Consider the following 18,732-nt stretch of genomic DNA (forward strand, 5'->3'; position numbering starts at 1 on the left):
AAATACTAGAAAGTTAAAACGCCCAAACCGATAACATTTCTCTACACCAAATGATGAACTTTCTTAAACAAACAAAAGAATTTAGACCACTGCACTTAGCAATTACCATAAGAAAATAAATAAATAAATAATAGGTAAGTAAATAATTAGGGATAAATTTAACCAAGGAAGTGAAAGACTTATATCCCCAAAATTATAAATATTAATAAAAGCAACTGAAGAGGGCACAGATAGACAGAAAGATATCCCATGTTCATGGATAACAAGAATATTGCTGAAGTAATATTACTTGAACTAATCTGTTAAACAATATCCATCAAATTTCCAACATCAACTTTCTTTTTGTAAATAATTTTTATTTATATAAGGTGAACAAATTTCATGTGTTGCCTACATGCGGATTTAGGAGCACAGTGATATTTTTCACCCTCCCTCTGACCCACACTCCCACCCTCATCATTTTTCATATATAGAAAAAATCCTAAAATTAATATGGAACAAGAAAAACAAATAGTCCAGTGAAATGAATCATAAGCAAAAAGAACAAAGCTAGGACATCGCATTACCTTATTTCAAACTATACTACATGCAACAGTAATTAAAATAACATGGTACTGGCATAAAATTAGACATACTGGTCAGTGCAATAGAACAGAAGGTCAAGAAAAGAACCCATGCAACTATACCAGTTGAACTTCGATAAACATGACAAGAATATACAATGTGAAGGGACAGTCTCTTCAATATGTGATGCTGGGAAAACTGCATATTCAATTATACAACAATGAACTGGGACATTATCTTGCACTAAATATAAAAATTGACTCAAAGTGGATTAAATTAGATGAAATGGTGCAACTACTAAAGCAAATACAGAGGAAAAGCTATGCAGTGTTGGTCTAGGCAGTATTTTTTTTTTAGATTTGACAAAATGCAGACAATAGAAACAAAGACAATGAGATTACATCAAAACTAAAAGCTTCTGTATAGCAAAGAAAGCAATTAACAGAGCAAAGAGATAACCTACAGATTGGGAGGAAATACTGACAATCCACATATGTGATAGGGTTTAATATATAAAATATATAAGTATTCAAACAACTCAAAAATTGGGTCTGAATGAGCAGTTCTCAAAAGAAGGATTTGTACAGATGTTTTTCAAAAGAAGACAAACTAAAGGCTAACCTTAAAAGGTTCAACATCACTAATCTTTAGGGATATGCAAATTAAAACATCACACCTGTTAGAGTGGCTATTCTCAGAAAGACAAAGGATAGTCCAGTGTTAGCAAGGATGTGGAGAAAAAGATAACCACCATACACCTTTGGTGGAAACATAAATTAGTACAGTCACCATAAAGTTGAGATAAAATACTAAAACTAAAACCACTATATGATTCATCAATACTGCTTCAAAGTGTCTTACTGGAAAGATTTTAACTTAGTATGTGGAATAAATGTCTGCCTGCCTATATTCATTTCAACATTTTTCATAATAACTAAGATATGAAATCAGCCTAAGTGTCCATCAACAGATAAAAAAAAGTGTGTGTGTGTGTGTGTGTATAAAGAAATAACATTTAGCCTTTTTTTTTTAACATTTAGCCTTTTAAAAGACGAAGAGATTCTATCATTGAGGGCAACATGGATGAACTGGAAAACATTATACCAAAACAAACCATACACAAAAAGACCAATGATCAAGTTCTCACTAATATATGGAAGCTAAAATAATGGAAGTCATAGAAGTAGATGGTAGAATGGTAGTTATCAGAGGTTGGGGAATAGGGGAAAGCAGGGAGATGATAATCTGTGGGTACAAAGCTCAGATAGGCTATTTTAATTTTTGAGATTTAATATACAGTATGGTGATAGAGGTAATCATTGAGTACTATTCATTTCAACTTCACTAAGAGAATAATTCTCAGATGTTCTCACCACAAGAAATGTCAAATATTTGAGATGATGAATAGGATAATTAGTTTGATTTAATCTATCTATATGGTAGTCACAAACAACATAACTTTATAACCTATAAATATACATGATTACAATTTATAATTATAATAAAAAGTAGAAAAATACATGATTAAAATATATTGATCAAGTCACTGTTTCTCATAGTGTACAATGTAATACTTTATCCATTTTAGTATTTTTTTGTTCTAGAACTATTGGTTGAACTCTGTAATTAACACACAATTATTCTTAGGTGTTTAAATTTTAACTGAAAAGTGATCCCTGTTAGGAATTTGGAAAACATTATGCTGAGGTAAATAAGCCAGTCACAAAGGGACGAATATCATATGTTCTCCCTGATCGGTGACAACTAACTGAGCACCAAAAAGGAAACCTGTTAAAGTGAAATGAACACTGTGAGAAATGGTGACTTGATCAGCCCTTGCCCTGACTGTCGATGAACAACTTAATACGTTATCCCTCTTAGTATTTTTTTGTTTGTTCTACGTAATACTTTTGGTTGAATACTGTAATCAATACACAGTTATTCTTAAGTGTTGAAACTTAACTGAAAAGTGATCACTGTTAAATATAAGAGTGGGAATAAGAGAGGGAAGAGATGTGCAATTCGGGACATGCTCAAGCTGACTGGCCCCAAACGGTAGAGTTAGAAACATACCAGGGGATTACAATTCAATCCCATCAAGGTGGCATGTATGAATGCTATCTCACTAGTCCAAGTGATCAATTTCTGCTCACAATTGATCATAATGATAGGACTAAGAGCCAAAGGGATCACATAAACAAGACTAGTGTCTGCTAATACTAACTGATAGAATAAAAAAGGGAAAGAACGATCCAACATGGGAAGTGAGATACACAGCAGACTCATAGAATGGCAGATGTCCTAAACAGCACTCTGGACTCAGAATCAGCCCTTAAGGCATGCGGATCTGGCTGAAAAGCCCATGAGAGTATTTCAGGCATGGAAAGCCAAGACATTCTGGCAAAAAAAAAAAAATGACCTAAATGAAAGATCTCTGCAAGTGAGATACCAGTGGAAGGAAAGAACAGGTCATCAAAGAAGGAGGTACTGGGCCGGCACCGCGGCTCACTAGGCTAATCCTCCACCTAGCGGCACCGGCACACAGGGTTCTAGTCCCAGTCGGGGTGCCGGATTCTGTCCCGGTTGCCCCTCTTCCAGGCCAGCCCTCTGCTGTGGCCAGGGAGTACAGTGGAGGATGGCCCAAGTGCTTGGGCCCTGCACCCCATGGGAGACCAAAAAAAGCACCTGGCTCCTGGCTCCTGCCATTGGATTGGCAGCGCGCCGGCTGCGGCGGCCATTGGAGAGTGAACCAACGGCAAAGGAAGACCTTTCTCTCTGTCTCTCTCTCTCTCACTGTCCACTCTGCCTGTCCAAAAAAAAAAAAAAAAAGGAGGGGGTACCTTTCTGTGAAGGGAGGAGAGAACTTCCACTCTGACTATGAGCTTGCCTAAATATGATCAGAGTCGGTGAACTCAAAAGGCTTCCATAGCCTTGGCAACTCATGACAAGAGCCTAGGGTGATTACTGATGCCATAAACAAGAGTGTCAATTTGTTAAGTCAACAACAGGAGTCACTGTGCACTTATTCCTCATATAGGATCTCTGTCCTTAATGTACTGCACATTGTGATTTAATGCTTGAAAAGAAAAATCTGTTTTAATTTATTTAATAAAACATTAAAATAAATCTGGATTTGCATTTATTTTTTGCAAATGAATATTAAAAGTTAAACAACAGGGAACCAGGTGGTATACAAATATTTGTATACAAATAGTCTAGCAGCAGGTTTCCTGCCTTTACTGCCTACATACAATAGAAGAAAAATGCATTTGAATTATTGAATCTAAATTACTAAATCTAAAATTGTCTCAGCATTTCATTCTGTCTTTACTTGCACAGACACAGTATGCTCAATTTATACAGATAATCCTAAAAACTTTCAGTAGAAGTCATTTTAGAAACCAGTCTAAATCCCAATTAATTCATTTTTGGAGAACAAAAGGGGGTACTATTTCAAAGCACTTAAAACATGGCTGCTGATTATCATTACCAGTTTTGATAACCAAAGCTTCTTCCCTTCCAAAGACATTAACCCAATTTCCTTCTATTTCTCCTTGTTGCCTTGACTTTGTGATTTTAAGCAAAAGAACTGTAAAAAACTCTTCCGATCCTCTATTTATGAAAGGAAAAGAGAGGATGACTAGATGATGGCACTTGATGCAGTAAGAACCTGAAAACTAATTGCCCCCTCCCTTTCCTGCCCAGCTCAAGAGTTTCTGCAAACATTTTTGGAGAACGTCAAAGTGTTGCTCTGACTTTTGCACCATCCAAAGAAGAAAATATGGTTATTTTATCATCACCAGTTACTCAGGACTAAAGATGGTTCATCTCATTAGTAAATGTCCTGTGAAAGATAAACATGAATGGCCAAATGACTAGGGGCGAAGTCTCTCGGAAAATTCAGTGATCCCCTTCATGGGTAATCTTCCAGGGCATCAGGTCATGTGTTGATCTATTGCAATCACAATCTGTAAATAAATATTTTCTTCTTACCTTCCAGCAAATGCTGCGGAACCTGCTGCTTCTCAGCTGCCCATGTTCTGCCCTTGTTGCCAAGTAATTGTTGTTTACACGTTGTTCTTCCCATTCTTTCCTACAGGAAAGAAACCAAAGCATGGGAATCCCTTTGTTAGAATTCTTCTGCTTAGAAAGGAATGCTACAGGAAATTAATTTTAAACAAGCCTAAGAAACAAAACTTTTAAATCATGTATATTTAATTGTGTACTGTTTCTGAATGCATGGCTGTCTTTCGGGAGGCAGTTCTGTAGATTTAATGAATATGTAGACAGCTATAATTATGCCAGTGACTGAAATTCATAAAGTTTAAGGAGGCTATTCCATCTCCACTAAAATGCTGGTAGTGAAATTCAGTGAATAAACAAAAAAATTAATATTAATATAAACACTTGACTCCAATACATACTTGACTGCCAAAGATATATTTCAAAAAATACACACAGAAAGGTGAATTGTTGATTACACTGATTTATCACATGAGATATTCGTGTAGATAAACCTGTTTCTCTTTAATGTTAGGCTGGGCAGTTAAGTATAGTGAGACTACTTACTTTAGCTGTTATTGCTATTCACTATTGAAATCTGCAATTTCGCTCTACATGATCAGTTCTAAAATTTTAACAGATATGGGTAAATTTGAAAAAAAATTAAAAAATTAAAAACCCTCACTGTAAAAACTGCTAAAGGCAAGCCTGAATACCTCGCAGTACCTATGGCTGAGTAGATAAACAACTGAAATACGCCTCTCAGGCATGCAGGCACCAGGGGCCTAACACCTGTGCCTCATTAATATACAAATAAATCTGCTCTTGGGAAACAACTGGAAATTCATTGTCCCAACTCATTTACTGAGTTTGAATAAAGGAATTAGACTGCCGGTACCGCGGCTCACTAGGCTAATCCTCCACCTTGTGGCGCCAGCACACTGTGTTCTAGTCCTGGTCAGGGCGCCGGATTCTGTCCCAGTTGCCCCTCTTCCAGGCCAGCTCTCTGCTGTGGCCAGGGAGTGCAGTGGAGGATGGCCCAAGTCCTTGGGACCTGCACCCCATGGGAGACCAGGAGAAGCACCTGGCTCCTGCCATCGGATCAGCATGGTGCACCGGCCGCAGTGCGCCAGCCGCGGCGGCCATTGGAGGGTGAACCAACGGCAAAAGGAAGACCTTTCTCTCTCTCTCTCTCTCTCTCTCTCTCTCTCACTGTCCACTCTGCCTGTCAAGAAAAATAATAAAATAAAATAAAGGAATTAGACACGTATTCCCTGCATTTTGTACCAAAACAAACACTAACAATCATTTTTTGGGGCCAGCGCTGTGGTACAGCGGGTTAACGCCCTTGCCTGAAGTGCCAGCATCCCATATGGGAGCCAGTTCAAGACCCAGCTGCTCCACTTCTAATCCAGCCCTCTGCTATGGCCTGGGAAAGCAGTAGAAGATGGCCCAAGTCTTTGGGCCCATGCACTCACATGGGAGACCAGGAAGAATCACCTGGCTCCTGGTTTCAGATCAGCACAGCTCCAGCCGCTGGGGCCAATTGGGGAGTGAACCATTGGGTGGAAGACCTTTCTCTCTCTCTGCCTCTCCTCTCTCTGTTTGTAACTCTGACTTCAAATTAAATGAATAATTCTTTTAAAAAGAATCATTTGTCAACAGTGGAGGCAAGTAAGATTGGCTTTATGAATTTTTCTCAAATTTCATAATGTCACAAATAAACCTATAATTTAAAATTTATCATCAATGCTGAAACCCTGGCAACAATATCTTGAGAGGCTTGCTGAAAAGAAAGCCACTGGAACCTCTAGTCATCCTATCCACATGTGCTTGCAGTCATTACCCACCACACCCTATCATCTGAGGAGAAGACAATCTCGCATACTAGGCTAACAGCCATGGATATGACCAACTGAACGCCTGAAGCTCAAAAATCTGACCACGGGAAAGACGCATCTTCCCCAAAGACCTCCAGAAGTGCAACTGAAGTAAAAAGAAATTGCTAAATTTTGCCTTATATAAAAGCACATCAAAAAGTTCCTGGAAAAAAAAAAAGTTCAGCGCAAACTTTTCAAAATTCATGTATGGTTCTATCTTGAGACACATTTTTCATGAATACTCACAATAGAGGTATGTGGAGAGAAGGAGTTTGTGGGTAGGAGGGTGGGAAGAAGAGAGAGGGAGCACAAATAAATAGCAAAACTCTAACAATGATGTCATCAAAATGTCAAAAATTCTATTTATGAACAAATATTTTACATAAATCTCCTCTAACCTCTGCAATAACCCTCTGGAGAGAGTGTTTTTTATCTCCCTTTCCAAATGAGGAAACTAAGGTTCAGAAAAAAACTAAATAATTGGTGGAGAGAAAAAAGGAATGAGAATTAGAAAACACACTTCCCTGGAATAAGATGGAAGACAAGAGACACTAGAAGGACACATGATACTCCAGATATTATGGGCAAAATTGCTTCTAGCAACAAGGCAAGGTTGAAATCCGTGATTTCTTCCCCAAATGTTTCATTTTTGAGTACCACAATTAAGGACATAGAGATGAGTTTTCACCAGTTGCACTCAGAAGGTAGGTTAACAACAGCTGTTGTGAGGGTTCATAACCTGGGTCATTTAGGTGTACAAAAGCCTTGAATGGAATAGTTTAGAGGCATGGGCATTGAAGGGTTCCTTTTAAAGGCTGGAGTGCCATCTAGTGGTAACTATTCTACCTTGCAGGCACTGGGTCCCTGAAAACAATCAGCACCAAGTTGGGAGAGGCACCCTATGTAGGTTTCATCTCTACACTGATGTTAATGGACCAGAGGCTGTCATGGAACTACTGTGTTGAGGACTCTGAACCTATCCCTGTCCTCAGAAAGGAAAACTGTGCCTGACTAAAAACAACAGCCATCAGTGTCGTCATCATTTCTCAGGGAATCAAACTTTCACAGCAGCAACTGATGCCCTCCCCCTTAAGAATTCCTGCTTAGATAGCGACTCGTCCCGAAATAGTTTTCTCTGACATGGAAATGCACTAGACTATGCAATGAATCCTTATAAATAGTAAGTACATGTAGCTGATGATTACAGAGGAATATCTATTTCTAATTATATTAAAGTAATATTTTCCAAAGATATGAACATAAATTTGTATGAGACTAGAATATTTTTTTCTGTCACAAAGGCGTTTAGCTTATTCTATCACGGATACTCCGGGGTTCACATTTCCAGACGTCTCTCCTCCTTTACAGAAGTTCAGGGAAGGGACAGCAGCTGGCCGCCTGGGGGCGGGGGGGCTCCTGGGCTAAGGCACTGCCCTGTCTGGCTCTCCTGGTGGGAAGTTCCCTCCCCTGCACCCCCCCGGCCTGTCCCCCCAGGCCCGGAAGCCAGGGGCCACCTCCTGGGGTCCCTGAAGACCACTGGGCTCTGCCACCTGGCCCTGGCACTGCAGAGCGCCCCCACCGTGGGAAAAGGTGGGGAGGGAGGAGAACCCCAGTTCCAGGGAGCCAGTGTGCCTACTCAGGCCTTGGAGGCCTGGACACACCTGGGCATGCCCACTGTTCTCTGAGGGTCTGGCTGGAGTCCCCTGCCCACCCTCGGCCCCAGCTGCTTGCCAAGAGACCAGGATATTGTGCTTTGGGGTCAGCGCTGGGGCGGGGATGGGGTGGGGACTAAGGAGCTTGTGCTTTAGCAGGGTGTGCCGACCCCCCCATACACACTCGGGGTGGCTGGGGGCTAAGGCACGGGCCAGGCTGAGACTCCCCCACAAAGCAGGCTGGTGGTGTCGCTGTTGGAAGGGTATAGTGTGGGGCGACTCCCTCTGGTCCTCCCCACCCCACACCGGAACCTCCCCTAAAATGCTCCACCTGGAAAGCGAGATCGTCGGGCACAAGGTGTACACAGAAGTCAGAGCCAGGGGGCAGAAAGGCTGGTAATGGTGGGGGAGAAGGCGAGAGGTGTGGGGGTGGGGAAGAAGCCTCTGTGTGCACATGCTCACACACACTCGTGTACACACACTCGTGTACACACACACTTGCCCTAGGCGAGAACGAGAGGAATGGTGAGAAAAAACTGCCAGTGGCCCAAGCAGACCCTGCTCTGCCCCTGGGGGAACCAGGCCCACCCAACCAGCCAAGGCCAGGGACCTCCCTTGAAATACAGCAGTGGGGGGGGGGCAGAGAAGTTGAGGGAGGGAGGGAAGCAGGTCAGACCCATGGGGCCCGAGTCAGGAACACGCAGCCACACTCCACATACACGCACGCGCACTCCGCTTGCCTGCCCAGCACACGTCCCCCCCATATCCTGCCTTCCACAGTGCGCCCCCACCCCCACTGGGGACCTGCAGGTGGGCTGGTCCAGTTGGTTTGAAAAATAAAAGGAAATCTTATACTTCAATATTTCAGTAGCTAAAAAAATGTTCTGTACATGGGTAGGGGCTGGGCCCTGTCCCGGGTGGGTGGGGGCAGCAGGGCAGGGGTGGGGGGCGGTAAGCAGAGGAGAGGACAGCAGCCCCACCCCTCCAAGCCTGCTCCCCACCCTCCATTCCAACCCCGGTCCTACTCTGCCTCTTTTACCTTCATTCAAGTTGTGCGTGCGCATGCACACGCACACACACACACACACATACACACACTCACACACAAGAGGCTCCTTGGCTGAGGATCTCCCTCCCTGGGGCTCCAGGGGACACGGGCAGGATGGAGGGGTGAGAGCAGGTGCTGGGCCGCCACCCCCAGCCACCTTAGGCTGCTTGTGGCATTGCTCTGAGCCTGTTGGCTCGGCTATACCACAGGCAGTGCCCACGGCTTCACCTGCCCCGGCCCCCAGGCACAGGGACTGAAGAGGAGGCAGGAAGGCGCTTTGGAGGCGCGGAAGCACTGGGGGGTGGGTGGGGGTGCGGAGGGGTCCTGAGCGACCCCTCCAGTCTCAGCGGAGGCTGAGGAAGGACTTCCACCAGGCAGGCCCCTGCCCCGTGCCTGGACTGGTGGGGGGGCACAAAGCTTGGGGTGAGGGAAGGGGGGAGCCATGTGTGGAAGAAGGAAACCCGGGCCTGCCCCCCGCCCCTGCTTGCCCGCCCTTGCCGGCCCTGCCCACCCCGGCCAGCAGCTCACACTGGGGGAAGGGGCTGGGATGGAGGAGGGGACCCAGGAACATGCAGCGACCCCCTCGGGGCCTGGGGAGGGACAGACAGTAGCTCCTGACCAAGGTGTGTGTGAGGACATGGGGGTAGGGGAGTGTGACGGACCCCCCGGGTGAGGTGGGGGGAGTGTGATGGCCCCCCTGGGTGGGGTGGGGGAGTGTGACGGCCCCCCCGGGTGGAGTGGGGAAGTGTGACGGCCCTCCCGGGTGGAGTGGGGGAGTGTGTGGCCCTCCTGGGTGCGGTGTGGGGGCGCGGTTACTGCAGGGCCTCGGCCGAGGGGCCGCCTCGCCCCATAGCTGGCCGGCTGGAAGCTGTACTCCCCGCCCGCCACCTCCAGCTCCATCTTGCCCGAATCCCTGATGCAGGCGGTGTAGGGTCGCCCTCGGGTGAGCAGCTTCAACTTGGGCATCCAGCTCTGGCGAACGACCCGGCGAGCGTTGGGGCACACGCCGGCCGCGATGGCGTTCCTCTTGCTCTCCTTGAAGTTCCGGCAGTGGTTCTTGAGGGCGTGGAGGGCGCGGCTGTCTAGTGGTTTGCCGGTGCCACAGCTGGGGGCCAGTGCGTTCCGGTCAAAGGAGGAGGCGAGGAGCGGCTGCGGCAAGACCTGGTGCCGGGTTCCTGGGCTGCGCCCTCGTGATGCACACCTTGGCGCCTGCCACCAGCTCCGACTTCTCTGAGGGGCCGCCTTCCTCCTGGAGCTTGGGGTGACAACAGGTGCTGATCTGGTCGAGGAGCTCAGCCGGGAGCGACGCCAATCTTGCCGCACCCGGATCCGACTGTGGGTTCCGGGAGGGCCTCAACCTTCTCGGCTGTCGGGCCCACGTTCATCGCGCTGTGCACGGTGTACCTGTTGCAGATCTGCCGGCACTGCTCGTCCGAGCCTTCCTCCCCCGCGTCGTCCTCCTCCTGGTAGGAGTCGGGCTGTCGCTGGTGTAGGCGCTCCAGGTGCCTGGGCCCCTGCGGTCCGACGTGCTGGGCCCGCTTCCCACGCCCGCAGCGGCCACCACCGCCCCGCTGGCCGGCTGCCCTGCCCCCACCCCCGCGGCAAAGGCCACCCCGGCGGGGACCTGCTGCAGGGGCTGCCGGTTGGCCGCCAGGTCCAGCATGGAGAACTTGGCCATCTTGCGGCTACCGCCACTGCCGCCGCCGCCCCTGGCCTCCTTGGGGCCACCGTCCCACAGCCGTTTGGCCGCGGGCTTGCACTGCAGTGAGTCCGACTTCTGCTGCTCCTTCCTGACCTTTGAGACCAGGGGCAGCGGCGAGCTGCAGGTGGGCCAGCTGGAAGTGTGCGCCACTGGGCTCTGTGGCTCGGAGGAGGGCGCCCCTAGGTGTGCAGGCCCTGCGAGTCGCCGCTCCAGGAGCTCACCTTCAGGAAGAACTCGGCGCCTCTCTCCAGGATCTCCTGGATCTGCAGGAAGCCCGCTGTGTCTGTGAACAGGAACTGGTCCCCCACGTTCGTGCTCAGCGGCCCGTGTAGCAGAAGCTCAGGGTCTGCTGGAAGGACTGCGGCTGCACGGCCGCCGGCAGCTCCACCACGGTGCTGCGGCTGCTGTTGAACAGGAGTAAGAGCTGCTGGCGGCCAGCACGGCCTGACCCCTGACCACCACCGACACGTCACAGGGCAGCCCTGCAGCCGCTGTTCTCTGAGGCACTCCAAGATGCCATGGCCGAAGTTGGGGATCTCCATCTGCAGGCTCTGCGCCATGGTGGGACTGCGCCATGGCGACTGAGGCCTGGCCTGAGCCCTGGGTGTGCCCCCTGCGCCGGGGCCTTGGCTTCCACCTCCATGGCCTCCATGGCCTCCGCCTCAACAACAGCGGCAGAGGCGGTGGCCACTCACTGCTAAATTTAATTGTTTTAAAAAATGATGTACAGCCGGCGCCACGGCTCAGTGGGCTAATCCTCCGCCTGCGGTGCCGGCACCCCAGGTTCTAGTCTGCTACACGGGTCTGGGTGCTGGATTCTGTCCCGGTTGCTCCTCTTCCAGTCCGGCTCTCTGCTGTGGCCTGGGAGTGCTTTTTTCCCTCCATAATGAAACATCAGGGCACATCACTGACACATTTTAAATACATATAAAAACAGAATGCACAATTATCATCAGCCTAATACAAATATCTTCACATGTCTAGATGAAACATGTTCCCATATGAGGAGGCCCCACTGAAACAAAAGCAAAGAACACTTCCCTGCATGAGGACTGACTGCTAGAGTTACGATGATTTTTAGGTTAAGGTTTGAACTGAGAAATCCTGAGATTCCACCTCAATATCCACAAGGACATAAAGAACTGAATTTAAAAAAACCTTATGGACTTTCAGATATAATGCCTGATTTTCTACAAAAACATATATTTTTCCTTCAAAACTAAAATTTAGCAGTCTCTAAAGTCACATTAAAGTAGGGAAATTCAATTATTCTTTCATAAAAGCAATCAAGAAAATGTGCATAAGTTTAACTTTATGGAATGTTTTACCTCATTTTTTAATTTCATAAAACTGTAATATATAATAGGTAATTCTGTTATTTTTTTAAAACAGGATCAACATTTAGGAATGAGGTGAGGAAAGGACACTGTACCAGGAAATCTCTGTGAAATTATCTGAAGTGAATAAATTTTTTATTCTGTGGTCTACTGTGACTTCTTTTGATTTTTTTTCTTGATTTACTTGAGAGACAGAGAGATATAGAGTGAAACAGAGATAGAAAAAAAGATGACCCATCCACTGGTCCATTCCCCAAATGGCTGCACAGCCAGGCCTGGACTAGCCCAAAGCTGGTAGCCAGGAATTCAATCCACAGCTCCAATATGGGTGGTAGGGACTCAAGTACTTTGGGCATCACCACTGTCTTCCAGGGTCCACCTTGGCTAGAAGCTGAAATCGGGAACTGGAGCTAGGGATCAAATTTAGGTACTCCAATGTGAGATGTAGGCATCTTAACCGATAGGCTTGCCCCTAAAGGCATTTCTGATATCATTAATACATAAGGAAAAATTCCCTTCTTTGAGACGTTTCTCTGCATATCTCCCCCACTCTCTTCTTACTGCCATCCTACCTCATTTATGTTGGTATGTAGGATAACTGACATAAGCTTGATGTCTAGCTTTCTATAACAAGGTAAAGAATTGGCCACACAGTTTGTAATGTAAGCAGTACTGAAAAGGAAATACTTATACAGTCAAGAACAAATTTTTTTTCCAACAATTTAAAAATAGGCATTTATTTAGTAAAATCCCAAGTCCTAATTAAAAGGTCCTTTTTATCTTTTTAAAAAATGGATTTATTTATTTGAAAGGTAGAGTCACAGACAGAGAGGGAGACAGAGAGAGATCCTCTTTCCACCAGCTCACCTCCTAAATGGCCCCAATACCTAGGGCTGAGCAAGGCCAAAGCCAGGAGCTTGGAAATGCATCCATTCTCCCACATGAGTGGCAGGGGCCCAAGTACTTGGGCCATCCTCCACTGCTTTTTCTTCAGGCATTAGCAGGGAGCTGGATCAGAAGCAGAGCATCTGGGACTGAAACCTGCCCTTGTACAGGGTGCTGCTGTCAAAGGTGGTGGCTTAACCCATTGCACGATGATGCTGGTCTCCATATTATTTCTTAAAGCATGTTTTCCAACACTAGATGGACTCATGGAATATTATAAAAATAGAAATAGATGTTTCTGTTAAATGTTTTCTTTTTAAAGATGAAAATAAGTTACATTTTAAGTGAATCCATCATTCACTGTACAAGTTCTATACCACCACTATCCAACAAAATTTTCTGAGAACACAGAAATGTTCCATAACTAAGTGTCCAAAATGGTAACCACTCATCACACATAGTAACTAAGAAGTTGAAATATGGCTAATGCAGTTGAAGAATTACATATTTTATTTTACACACACACACACACACACACACACACACTGGTTTTAAAGCAAAACTGTAAAGTTTCAAGGAATATAAAGATAAATCTACACATGATACATAATCATATGTAGTACAACTGGAGAAAGAAAACAAACATTAAAAGTAAAAAGGTTCAGACATTTGACCTGGTGCTTAAAAAGCCAGTTAACATGCCCACATCCCATATCAGTGTCTGATCTGAATCTCAGTTCTACCCCCATTTCTAGCTTCCTGCTAATGTACATTCTGGGAAGCAGCAGGTGATAGCTCAAGTACTTGGGTCTCTGCCACCTAGGAGGGGACCTGAATTGGTTCTCAGCTCCAGTGTTTGCATGGCCTAACTGCCACTGTGGCATTTGGAGAGCCAACTAGGGGATCTAAGCTTCCTCTCTCTCTCTCTATCTCTCTCTCTCTCCTAAGGGGTCTAAGCTTTCTCTCTCTTCTCTCTCTCTCTCCTCTTTCCTGTCTCACTGAGAGTGTGTGTATTTGTGCATTTCTGTGTAACTAAATACAATTCAATTTAAAAAAAACTTTAACTAATACATGTGGTCAAATAAATCAAAATAATTCCTTAAAAGAGGCTTTTATACAGTATGTCATAATTCTAAATGCATAGTGGCACCAGTCAGAACTATCAGATAAGTATGTAACAGTTTCTTTTTCTTTCCCATCCCTCTCATTGCCTTTTCCCATGGTATTTCTGTCACCACCACCACCCTCAGCCACTGTCTCCTCTCACCAGACTCTTGTCACATACACATGTGAAAGTGAGGAAAGTCCATCTTCAGTGGCAACGGTGTTAGCTCCAATGGTGGCATTGCTGGAAAGACCCTGACCTAGATATGGATATAACCAGACACAGCAACAGATTGTCTAAAAGAACCAAGAAAGGACAGGTTAAAAAGAAAGTAAATGGGTCATGTGATCAACTTTAGTTGAAGGTCAAATATGTACTTCAAATTTGTTGGGATTAATGTACTTGAATAAACAATTCGCAGAGGCTTATGGAGATGTACATCACCACCTAAGCCCCCTAAAAAACTCACTAAAATCATTACAAGGTGAACAACCCTATCCAAAATGGTTAGGATTCAGAAGTGCTTCAGATTTTTAAGATTTTGGGAGATAGGCATAGACTTTACTGGCTGAACATCCTTCATCCACCTGCAGCGCCAGGCAGAATACCAATACATTCCAAAACTTTAAAGTTGTTTTCGCCCATATGTGGTGTACAGTTCAAAAATACATGGCTATGTGTCCCTACATTAAATAATGGCTTTGTCTGTAGACCTCTCCTTTCTATTTTAGAGGCATTTCTCATATGCCCATCAGGGCTATCTGTTACCAGTCCATTTAATGCTCATACAGTAGTCCTCACTTATGTGCAGTTTCGCTTTCTATGGCTTGTTATGCCTGGTCCATGAGGGTCCAAAAATATGAAATGGAAAATTCCAGAAATAAACAATTTCAGAGTTGTAAACTGTATGTGGTAATGAGTGGCGTGATGAAATCTCATGCCATTTTGCTCTGTCTTGCCCAGTGTATCCATGTTGTGCACACTACCACCCATTAGCCACTTGGGAGCCATTTCAAGTCATCAGAGTGGCTGTTAGGGAGTCACAATGCTTATGCTCAAGGAAGCTTTATTCTGTTTAATAATGATTCCAAAGGACAAGAATAGTGATGCGGTAATTCAGGTATCTCACAGAAAAGCAAACTAAAAAGGTAAAACAGTTTGACTTATTAAAGAAAAAATATATACCCTGACGTTGACCTACATTAGGGATGAAACTTTTATCAATGATCTTGTGAGGGGAGAAAAAGAATGTCAGGCTACTTTAGCCTTGTACCTAAAATTACAGAAGTTTCAGCCATAGTGTGTGATAGTAAGGACTTAGTTTGGAGGGCCAAGGCGTGAATTTTCTGTGGTTTCATGCATCTACTGATGTACACAACACTCCTGAGGTCTTAGAATGTACTAGGGAATAAGAGGAGACTACTGGACATTAGCTTTTAGAAATCTCAAATCTATACACCCTTTGTCATTTGCTCAGACTTTACACTTATTGCATATTTCAGTCTATTTGACATCATAAACTATCATCTTCTTAAATTTTAAATAAAGGGAGAAATGAGAAATAAGACTAAATGGAAGAAAATAGGATTGATTGGTAAAGTCTTCCTGTGATGAAATATACTTTAATCAACAGACCTTTCAGCCATTCAATTATTCTCCTCTATTTCTAAGTTTCTGATTATATTCTGGTTGGTTAGAGTATGCTGGTTCACTCTCCAAGTGACTACATCGGCTGGGGCTGGTCAATGCTAAAGCCAGGATCCAGGAACTTCATCTGGGTCTCCAACATGGGTGCAAGGGCCTGAGCACTTGAGCCATCTTCTACTGCACCATCTTTCCCAGAAACATTAGCTGGAAGCTGGATCAGAGTTGGAGCAGCTGGGATTTGAACTGGTGCCAATATGGGATGCCGGCGCTATAGGCAGCAGTTTAACCAGCTGCACCACAGTGCTGGCTCCAGGAGTAGTATTTTTCTTACTAATTTTTCAAAAACAGTTTCTCCAAATCACAATGAAAGATTAACCATTTTCTTTTTATTTCCTTTTCCAAATTAAATTTTCATCAAAACTCTGTTAGCTATAAGTGACCCTATTACAAAAATTTTAAACTATTTTAAAGTTCAAATACTTTAACAGAACCTAAATCTGGTCCTGATTTTCCCTTTGGTATATTAAATTTGCTATTGTGTTATCTATATTCCTAATAATTTGAATATTCCCCCAATAAATGCCATAAAAATTTAATTATATGACCACAGATATCTTTACTTTTTTATTTTTTGACAGAGTGGACAGTGAGAGAGAGAGAGAGACAGAGAGAAAGGTCTTCCTTTTGCCATTGGTTCACCCTCCAATGGCCGCTGTGGCCAGCACACTGCAGCCGGTGCACTGCGCTGATCCAAAGCCAGGAGCCAGGTGCTTCTCCTGGTCTCCCATGTGGGTGCAGGGCCCAAACACTTGGGCCATCCTCCACTGCACTCCCAGGCCAAAGCAGAGAGCTGGCCTGGAAGAAGGGCAACTGGGACAGAATCTGGTGCCCCAGCAGGGACTAGAACCCAGGGTAATGGCGCCACAGGTGGAGGATTAGCCAAGTGAGCTGCGGTGCCGGCCCCACAGATATCTTTTTATGAACCAAATAGATGTTTCCAGAAATATTACTGTAAAATTGAGCTTTAACACCCCCAAAAATCTCATTTTTCTATACAGCCTTTATAGTAGTCCCATTAGGTGGTGATGGCAAAGTGACTTGGTCTGTACACACATGCGAGAGACCTAAATTGAGTTAATAGCTCCTGGCTTTGGTTCCAGCCATGACAGCCATTTAGAGAGTGAACCAGTAGATGGGGATTCTCTTTCTGTGTTTGCCTCTGTTTCTTTCTATCTCTGCCTCTGAGTTGAGTACAGAAAATACTATGATTAGAAATGGCATCTAGTGATATAGAAGCAGGAAAATGGTTGTTCCTTCTTTAGAATCTATCAGCAGCTCTGATGGCATAGGAGAAAGGGGGCAGTAGTAAAATCACTAAACAAATCACTTTGGCTTTATTCATTTCTCTTATGCCCTTCCACCCTCACTCAAATCTCTCATATTGTGACTCCTAGGCTTCCTATCTGAGTCACGGCACCATTATGCCGCTCCCCCTCTTCACAGAGGAATAACACTGGACCCTGCGCTGTTCTTTCGTCTGCTCGGCCCTTCCCGGGTTTGCTGCTGGTTCTTCCTGGGTTGGCTGCCAACCCTTCCACCTCCGTGGAAGGGCGGTGCCCCATGCCACTTTCCCCACTTCTGCGGAGGAGTGGCACACTGCCGGCCGGCTCTCTCGGGGGCTGCTCAGGTGTTCCTTCAGATAGATGTTCCCCTTAGATGTTCCTGGTGCATGTTGTCTCTCTCCTCCTTTATAGTCCTCTTCCACCAATCCCAACTCTGCTACCCACACGCCAAGTACACTGCTCTCCTCCAATCAGGAGCAGGATGGCTCCTGCAGGTTACTGGTCGAACTGGAGGCAGCTGTGTAAAAGTTGTTTACTCCTCTCCCAGCGCCATATTGTGGGAGAGCAGATGCATAGAATAAGTCTTAATTCCAGTAACTTAGTCTAGTCCGAGTTGCTCCCCACACATATGGGGAAAAAAGTCTGACGTACAAAGTACAAAGGAGATAAGTAGGTTCTAGGTGTGGTAACACAGAGAAAGGATGGAGCAAAACAGTAGCTACCTTGGAGAGTGTGAACTTATTACTGTGCTCTAAAGAAAATCCAGAGAACAGGAAGTCTAAGTCTAGTTCTGTGATAGCAGAATTGTGCTGTTCAAGATAACTTTAAGACCTAAAAGGACATTTTAAAAAGAAGTTAGAGTTAAGAGTGTGCAACTATCCTGTTTTGCTTCTAAAGGGCATGCACCTGAATTAGTTTCCTAATCTGAACAGGTTGACTAGAATAAAGTTTTTGGAGCTGTTTGAGAATATGTCAACCAGACTAAACCACTTCTCTATCTCTGAATACTGTACATATAACCCTAGAATGTAAATTGTATCCCTATACACAGATGATACCGGGGCATATTTTAACTTTCAATATTTTTCTCAGTAACAAGCTATTTTTAATATAGCTATCTTACTGATGTTCCTTATATTTCTAGGCACATAATACCCATTATCAAATATTTCAAATAGTGTGTGATCTCATTTTCAACTCTCAGTTAAATATTTTGATAAGATTCAAATATAACTAAATTTAAAACTTTAATAAAATAGCAGTTCATGCAAAGTAACACTGTCACCACATGAAATAGATACTCAGCTATGTGACTACCCATATTGTGGGTCACATTAGCTATCTTTATCAGTAAGGCACAATTCTGTCATTGACTAAAGTAAAACCAAATCTAACCCACTCTCAAACTGCAGAAGAAGCCAAAAGGATACATTCCTAAGGAGCAGAAAATGAAGATTGTATTCATATCACTCATCTCCCTGCAAACTCCTGCCCCTCTAGAGTGCTGAGCATCAGATCTTCCTCCTAAGTACCATTTAATTTCAATTACCCCATTTGGTCTTTTCCA

The 18,732-nt window shown here is 44.7% G+C and overlaps 1 pseudogene; it reads right to left on the reverse strand.

Moving 5' to 3' along the window:
* Positions 1-9,958: 9,958 nt before the first annotated feature.
* LOC127489082 (nucleus accumbens-associated protein 1 pseudogene) lies at positions 9,959-18,228 on the reverse strand (annotated as a pseudogene).
* Positions 18,229-18,732: the final 504 nt, after the last annotated feature.

The sequence above is a fragment of the Oryctolagus cuniculus genome, assembly GCF_964237555.1.
Source record: "Oryctolagus cuniculus chromosome 17 unlocalized genomic scaffold, mOryCun1.1 SUPER_17_unloc_2, whole genome shotgun sequence".
Lineage (NCBI taxonomy): Eukaryota > Metazoa > Chordata > Mammalia > Lagomorpha > Leporidae > Oryctolagus > Oryctolagus cuniculus.